Here is an 8298-nt window from a genome sequence, read left to right as displayed (position 1 = left end):
CACTACATGATGATCAAGGGATCAATCCAAGAAGAAGGTATAACAATTATAAATACATATTCACCCAACATAGGAGCACCTCCATACATAAGCCAACTGCTAACAGCTATAAAAGAGAAATCAACAGTAGCACAGTAATAGTGGGGGACCTTAACACCTCACTTACACCAATGGACAGATAATCCAAAATGAAAATAAATAAGGAAACAGAAGCTTTAAATGACACAATAGACCAGATAGATTTAATTGATATTTATGGGACATTCCATCCAAAAACAGCAGGTTACACTTTCTTCTCAAGTGCTCATGGAACATTCTCCAGGATAGATCACATCTTGGGTCACAAATCAAGGCTCAGTAAATTTAAGATAATTGAAATCATATCAAGCATCTTTTCTGACCACAACGCTATGAGATTAAAAATGAATTACAGGGCTTCCCTGGTGGCGCAGTGGTTGAGAGTCTGCCTGCCAGTGCAGGGGACACGGGTTCGAGACCTGGTCTGGGAAGATCCCACATGCCGCGGAGCAACTAGGCCCGTGAGCCACAACTACTGAGCCTGTGTGTCGGGAGCCTGTGCTCCATAACAAGAGAGGCCGCGATAGTGAGAGGCCCGCGCACCGCGATGAAGAGTGGCCCCCACTTGTCGCAACTAGAGAAAGCCCTCGCACAGAAACGAAGACCCAACACAGCCATAAGTAAAAATGAATAAATAAATAAATAATTTAAAAAAAAATGTATTACAGGGAAAAAAACGTAAAAAACACAAACACATGGAGGCTAAACAATATGTTACTAAATAACCAAGAGATCACTGAAGAAATCAAAGAGGAAATCCAAAAAATACCTAGAGACAAATGACAATGAAAAGACGATGATCCAAAACCTATGGGATGCAGCAAAAGCAGTTCTAAGAGGGAAGTTTATAGCTATACAAGCCTACCTCAAGAAAAAAGAAAAATCTCAAATAAACAATCTAACCTTACACCTAAAGGAATTAGAGAAAGAAGAACAAACAAAACCCAAAGTTAGCAGAAGGAAAGAAATCATAAAGATCAGAGCAGAAATAAATGAAATAGAAGCAAATAAAACAAAAGCAAAGATCAATAAAACTAAAAGCTGGTTCTTTGCGAAGATAAACAAAATTGATAAACCATTAGCTAGACTCATCAAGAAAAAGAGGGAGAGGACTGAAATCAATAAAATTAGAAATGAAAAAGGAGAAGTTACAACAGACACTGCAGAAATACAAAGCATCCTAAGAGACTACTACAAGCAACTCCATGCCAATAAAATGGACAACCTGGAAGAAATGGACAGATTCCTAGAAAGGTATAACCTTCCAAGACTGAACCAGGAAGAAATAGAAAATATGAACAGACCAATCACAAGCAATGAAATTGAAACTGTGATTAAAAATCTTCCAACAAACAAAAGTCCAGGACCAGATGGCCTCACAGGTGAATTCTATCAAACATTTAGAGAAGAGCTAACACCTATACTTCTCAAACTCTTCCAAAAAATTGTGGAAGAAGGAACACTCCCAAACTCATTCTATGAGGCCACCATCACCCTGATACCAAAACCAGACAAAGATACTACAAAAAAAGAAAATTAGAGACCAATATCATTGATGAATATAGATGCAAAAATCCTCAGCAAAATACTAGCAAACAGAATCCAACAGCACATTAAAAGGATCATGCACTATGACCAAGTGGGATTTATCCCAGGGATGCAAGGATTCTTCAATATATGCAATCAATCAATGTGATAAAGCATATTAACAAATTGAAGAATAAAAACCATATGATCATCTCAATAGAAGCAGAAAAGGCTTTTGACAAAATTCAACACGAATTTATGATAAAAACTCTCCAGAAAGTGGGCGTAGAGGGAACCTACCTCAACATAATAAAGGCCATATATGACAAACCCACAGCAAACATCATTCTCAATGGTGAAAAACTGAAAGCATTTCCTCTAAGATCAGGAACGAGACAAGGATGTCCACTCTCAGCACTATTATTCAACATAGTTTTGGAAGTCCTAGCCACAGCAATCAGAGAAGTAAAAGAAATAAAAGGAGTACAAATTGGAAAAGAAGAAGTAAAACTGTCACTGTTTGCAGATGATATGATACTATACATAGAGAATCCTAAATTTGCCACCAGAAAACTACTAGAGCTAATCAATGAATTTGGTAAAGTTGCAGGATACAAAGTTAATGCACAGAAATCTCTTGCATTCCTATACACTAATGATGAAAAATCTGAAAGAGAAAGTAAGGAAATATCCCATTTACCATTGCAACAAAAAGAATAAAATACCTAGGAATAAACCTACCGTGGGAGACAAAAGACCTGTATGCAGAAAAGTATAAGACACTGATGAAAGAAATTAAAGATGATACCAACAGATGGAGAGATATACCATGTTCTTGGATTGGAAGAATCAATATTGTGAAAATGACTCTACTACCCAAAGCAATCTACAGTTTCAATGCAATCTCTAATAAATCACCAACGGCAGTTTTTACAGAAGTAGAACAAAAAATCTTAAAATTTGTATTGACACACAAAAGACCCCGAATAGCCAAAGCAGTCTTGAGCAAAAAAAAACGGAGCTGGAGGAATCAGACTCCCTGACTTCAGACTATACTATAAAGCTACAGTAATCAAGACAATATGGTACTGGCACAAAAACAGAAACATAGATCAGTGGACCAAGATAGAAAGCCCAGAGATAAACCCTTGCACCTATGGTCAACTACTCTCTGACAAAGGAAGCAAGGATATACAATGGAGAAAAGACCGTCTCTTCAGTAAGTGGTGCTGGAAAAACTGGACAGCTACATGTAAAAGAATGAAATTAGAACACTCCCTAACACCATACACAAAAAGAAACTCAAAATGGATTCGAGACCTAAATGTAAGATCTGACGCTATAAAACTCTTAGAGGAAAACATAGGAAGAACACTCTTTGACATAAATCACAGCAAGATCTTTTTTGGTCTACCTCCCAGAGTAATGGAAATAAAAACAAAAATAAACAAATGGGAACTAATGAAACTTCAAAGCTTTTGCACAGCAAAGGAAACCATAAACAAGTTGAAAAGACAACCCTCAGAATGGGAGAAAATATTTGCAAACAAATCAATGGACAAAGGATTAATCTCCAAATATATATAAACATCTCATGCAGCTCAATATTAAAAAAACAAACAACCCAATCCAAAAATGGGCAGAAGACCTAAATAGACATTTCTCCAAAGAAGACATACAGATGGCCAAGAAGCACATGAAAAGCTGCTCAACATCACTAATTATTAGAGAAATGCAAATCAAAACTACAATGAGATATCACCTCACACCAGTTAGAATGGACATCAACAGAGAATCTACAAACAACAAATGCTGGAGAGGGTGTGGAGAAAAGGGAACAGTTTTGCACTGTTGGTGGGAATGTAAATTGATACAGTTACTATGGAGAACAGTTTGGAGGTTCCTTAAAAAACTAAAAATAGAATTACCATATGATCCAGCAATCCCACTACTGGGCATATACCCAGAGAAAAGCATAATTCAAAAAGACACATGCACCCCAATGTTCATTGCAGCACTATTCACAATAGCCAGGTCATGGAAGCAACCTAAATGCCCATTGACAGACGACTAGATAAAGAAGATGTGGTACATATATACAATGGAATATTATTCAGCCATAAAAAGGAACCAAATTGGGTCATTTGTTGAGACGTGGATGGATCTAGAGACTGTCATACAGAGTGAAGTAATTCAGAAAGAGAAAAACAAATATTGTATATTAACGCATATATATGGAACCTAGAAAAATGGTACAGATGAACCGGTTTGCAGGGCAGAAATTGAGACACAAATGTACAGAACAAACGTATGGACACCAAAGGGGGAAAGTGGCGGGGCTGGGGGTGTGGTGGTGTGATGAATTGGGTGATTGGGATTGACATGTATACACTGATGTGTATAAAATTGATGACTAATAAGAACCTGCTGTATAAAAAAATAAATAAAATAAAATTCAAAAATTAAAAAAAAAATAAATAGAGCAGAAATTACATATGTAATACCCTTGGCAGATAGATTGCCCATGAATATTTCCAGCCACAGGGAACATCTTCCATCCCCATTAAAAAAAAATGTAAATTAATTAAAATAAGTACAATTAAAAATTAACTTCCTCGGTTGCACTAGCTACATTTGATGTGCTCAGCGGCTCTGCAGCTAGTGAATTGGACAGTGTATAATTATTTTGTCATGGAACTTTTCCATCATTGTAGAAAGTCCTGTTGGACAGTGCTGTGTTCGATCTTGGTCTGGCTTGTTACTTGGGTGTACAAATTTGTCAGTAGTCATTGAGTTGTATACTTAAGATTTGTACACTTTACATGAAAAGATGCTCAGCATCACTAGTTATTAGAGAAATGCAAATCAAAACTACAATGAGGTACCACCTCACACAAGTCAGAATGGCCATTATTAAAAAGTCTACAAATAACAAATACTGGAGAGCGTGTGGAGAAAAAGGAACCCTCCCACGTCGGTGGGAATTTAAGTTGGTGCAGCCACTATGGAAAACAGTATGGAGGTTCCTCAGAAAACTAAAAGTAGAATTACCATATGATCCAGCAATCTCACTCCTGGGCATATATCCGGAAAAATCTTTATATATATCACACAGAATATTGCATAACTGCATTCATGAATTAGGTTGATCATTTTGTAGCCCATTAGCCAAGCTGCATTTTAGATATTAAACTGACCATCTATTGTCAGCTAAATGTAACAGCTGTAAAGTGTTGTTTCCTTCTTGTGGGATTTCTCATTTCACAGAGAAACTGAGTCACCAATGTTGCAGTCCATCTTCTTATAACAGGCGTGTGAGAGGGCAAATGTATTTTATATGCTAAAAGTGAAAATTGCTTTTTGATGTAACGTCACTCAGAGTGAAAAATGACCTATAAAAGGATAAGTGCACCATTTTAAGCCTTTGACTAAATGATTACAGTTTAATAAGAAATGACTTGGTACTGACAGCTTTCAATTAATCTCTGAAATTGAAAGAAGAAAAAGAATGAATAACTCCAAATGTCAGATAATCAATATTACTTATAGTTAGCTTTATAACATATGCTCTGCTTACTTTTGACTTGGAATGACTTTATTTCAAATCAGATACTGAGGACGTACTTGGGAAACCTGACTTGGGAGGAACAAAGGGTCTGTCTAGTTTCCTCTCTATCGCTATTCACCTGCTGTTGGAACTGCTTCAGCTCACATCATAGGCAAATAGATTGCACATTCCCCAAGAGGCCTCTCAGTATGGCCAGAAGGAGCTGATTTTGCTCAAATCACGGAAGCATGGAAAGCAAAACTTGATACTGAGAGCAACTTAGAAACAAAACAAGAACCAATGCTGAATGCCTTGGGCATGCCAACCGTTAACCCCAAGGGCAAGAGTAGACAGGTCAAGTCACAATGGAGATAACACTGAGCTTATATGAAACATGATTCAAGATGGCCACTCCATCATGCACATCTCACAAGTGTGAAAGAATTCTGCTGTGATGTTGCCTGTCATCAGGGAGATAGTCAGAATGGTCTGCCAATCATCTATTCAATCCATATTCCACCCGTCTATCCATTTAATCATCCAGCATGAACTTGAAGATTTTTTTTTCCCGAACACTTTAATTTGTTAATATTTTAGTTCTACTATCCATTCATTGGGCATAGGTTAAATGTCCATGAATAACTGTGTACAGGAGATGCTAATGTAATCAGAGAAGTTCTCGCTTTTCATAAGCTTACACTGTCTAGTTCTTAGATTAAGAGCACAGGTCGGTTTTGCCAGTTGAGTGAGCTAATAGCGTAAATTATTCTGAAAGAAGCCATATTGCTTTCTTGGGTTTTTGCTTCTAGGTAATGAACTAATGTTTCCGGTAGTCTTTAGAGTATGTATTAATTTCCTGTGACCGCTATAATCAGTCACCACAAACTTGTGCGCTAACAGCAGTAGAAATCTGTTCTCTCCCCATTCTGAAGGCCAGAAGTCTGAAAATTAGTGTCCATGGGCTAAAATTAAGGTCTCAGCAGTGGCACACTACCTCCTAAGCTCCTAGGGGAGGATTTGTTCCCTGCCTTTTCCAGCCTCTGGTTGCTGCCAGCATTCCTTGACTTGTGTCTGCATCACTCCAGTCTTCAAGGGCAGAATCTTCAAATCTCTCCACATGGCCTTCTCCTCTGTGGGTCTAATCTCCTTCTTCCTCCCTCTTAGATGGACACACATGATGGTATTTAAAGCCCATCTGGCTAAATCAGGATAATCTCCACATCTCAATATCCTTCACTTAATCACATCTGCAAAGTCTTTGCCATGTCAGGTAACATTCACAGGTAACAGGATTTAGAATGTGGATATCTTTTTGGGGGATCATTTCTCAGCCTCCTGAAGACTCCAAGGAATTAGAGCATTTCCCTTTAAAATGTTGTTTATTCTTAGAGAACAGATGTTGTGTCTAGCATATTGTTGTTCCACAAAGGCTCATGGACCTCACCCAACGTCAAACATTACTTATAATTAGTAAAGAATATGAGCAAAACAAAAGTACCTTCTCAGCATCCCTGCATCTGTTTCTGAAAGGGCCTTGAACCTCGGATGCAGCTTCCTAAAACTCCACATTTTGGTTTCGGAGTAACTGACAAATGCTACCTGAAAGTGTGATACAAGTTAGTTCAGGTGAAGCCGTTTAGATTTAAGGTGTCTCAGTTTTTTATACTTGATTAGTCACAGAGGTAGAAAGCCTGCATGAGTAATATCCACTCCAGCAGCCTGTATCCCATCAATCCATGAATTCCACATTACTTGTATGAAGCACTCAAGGCAGACCAGGAATAACCTGTTAAAACCTTAGATCCTGGGTTATCTTCCTGCTAGTAAATCCCATCACAGTATTTACAAGAAGGTCTGGTTTCATGAAGGCCGGCACCTCCTTGGCGAAGTCCTAAGGAGGGAGGGAGCTAGAAGTGATAGACCTACAGTTAATTCTCTTTTCCCCACACCTGGGTTATGTTTTAGATTTATAGAATATTCACTTTTGAAACTTTATCATCTGGAGGTCAAGTATGTAAATAAATCAGAATCAAATTATTTTCTTAGATCCATCCTGAAACGATTGCTGGTGTATATCTGTTCTCTATAACAGGAGTATAGAGCAAACAGCAAAAATAAAAGGCAACCATGTAAGAGCAAGGGTTGTGAGCATAATGTCGGCTGTTTGAACAGAACCTGGTTTATTTGCTTATACTAAAGATGCTTCAGAGACTTCAGCTAAGAGAATGATCATCAGTTTGTGTCACTTATTTATGAGATATTTAGATGCCTTTATTGCATGAGATAAAAAACAATTAAAAACCTATTTCTATCTGATGAATGAGAGAATGACTTGGATCAAATAATGGGACTCCTATTTTTATTTCTGGGCAGGTCTGCTTTAGTTTCACAGTTCCCTTTGTTATGGAGACAATAATACAAGTAAGATGATTCTCTTTCACTGTTTATTTGGCTTTTGCGCGGAAGAAAGAGTGTATACTTGGCACCTGGTATTTGCCATCTGTCTGCTGGTTTCCTTGCTGTGAACAGATTCACAGTAACGTGTGGGTGTGTGGAGAGGAAATCGTTATTAGAATCCTTTCTAAGAAGGTCAACTCTGTGTGGCATCTGAATGCCCTTGGGCGGTAAGTGTTGGCTAACACATTACTTTATTCAGCTCTCCTTGCTCTGTCCCTTAAGGACACCTGCTCATCATAAGACCACTGCTGGCCTCCAACTTGGCTTCATATCTTTTAAGGTAGGATTTAAAGTGAGGACAAAAGGGCAGGATCTGAGTAACTACTTCCAATGTTGACCTAACATTTTTCTCAGTATTGCTTTCAGGAAAAGAAAGAGGGAGGATTTTTTTCTCTGCTGGATCATTGGGATCCTACTTAGCGCTGCTTGAAGAGGTGGGCATATTAAAGATGCCGTGCAAGATTTCCAGAGACCTCCAGGTCTTAACTGGTTGCCTTATCATCCCCCTCAACAAAGACCTTTGCCCTTAGCAGCTGTGCTCATGATAGAACCTGGCATTTTGTAGAGCACCTTAGGGTTTTAAAAGCAATTGTATAGATGTTATCACATTTGCTCTTGGAATAATCCTCTGAAGTCATTTGGACACAGGTATGAATCTTCAATTTATAGATGAGAAAACTGAAGCTAAG

Source organism: Eschrichtius robustus, chromosome 16, assembly GCF_028021215.1.
Source record: "Eschrichtius robustus isolate mEscRob2 chromosome 16, mEscRob2.pri, whole genome shotgun sequence".
NCBI lineage: Eukaryota > Metazoa > Chordata > Mammalia > Artiodactyla > Eschrichtiidae > Eschrichtius > Eschrichtius robustus.
Note: the sequence above shows the minus strand (reverse complement) of the source record.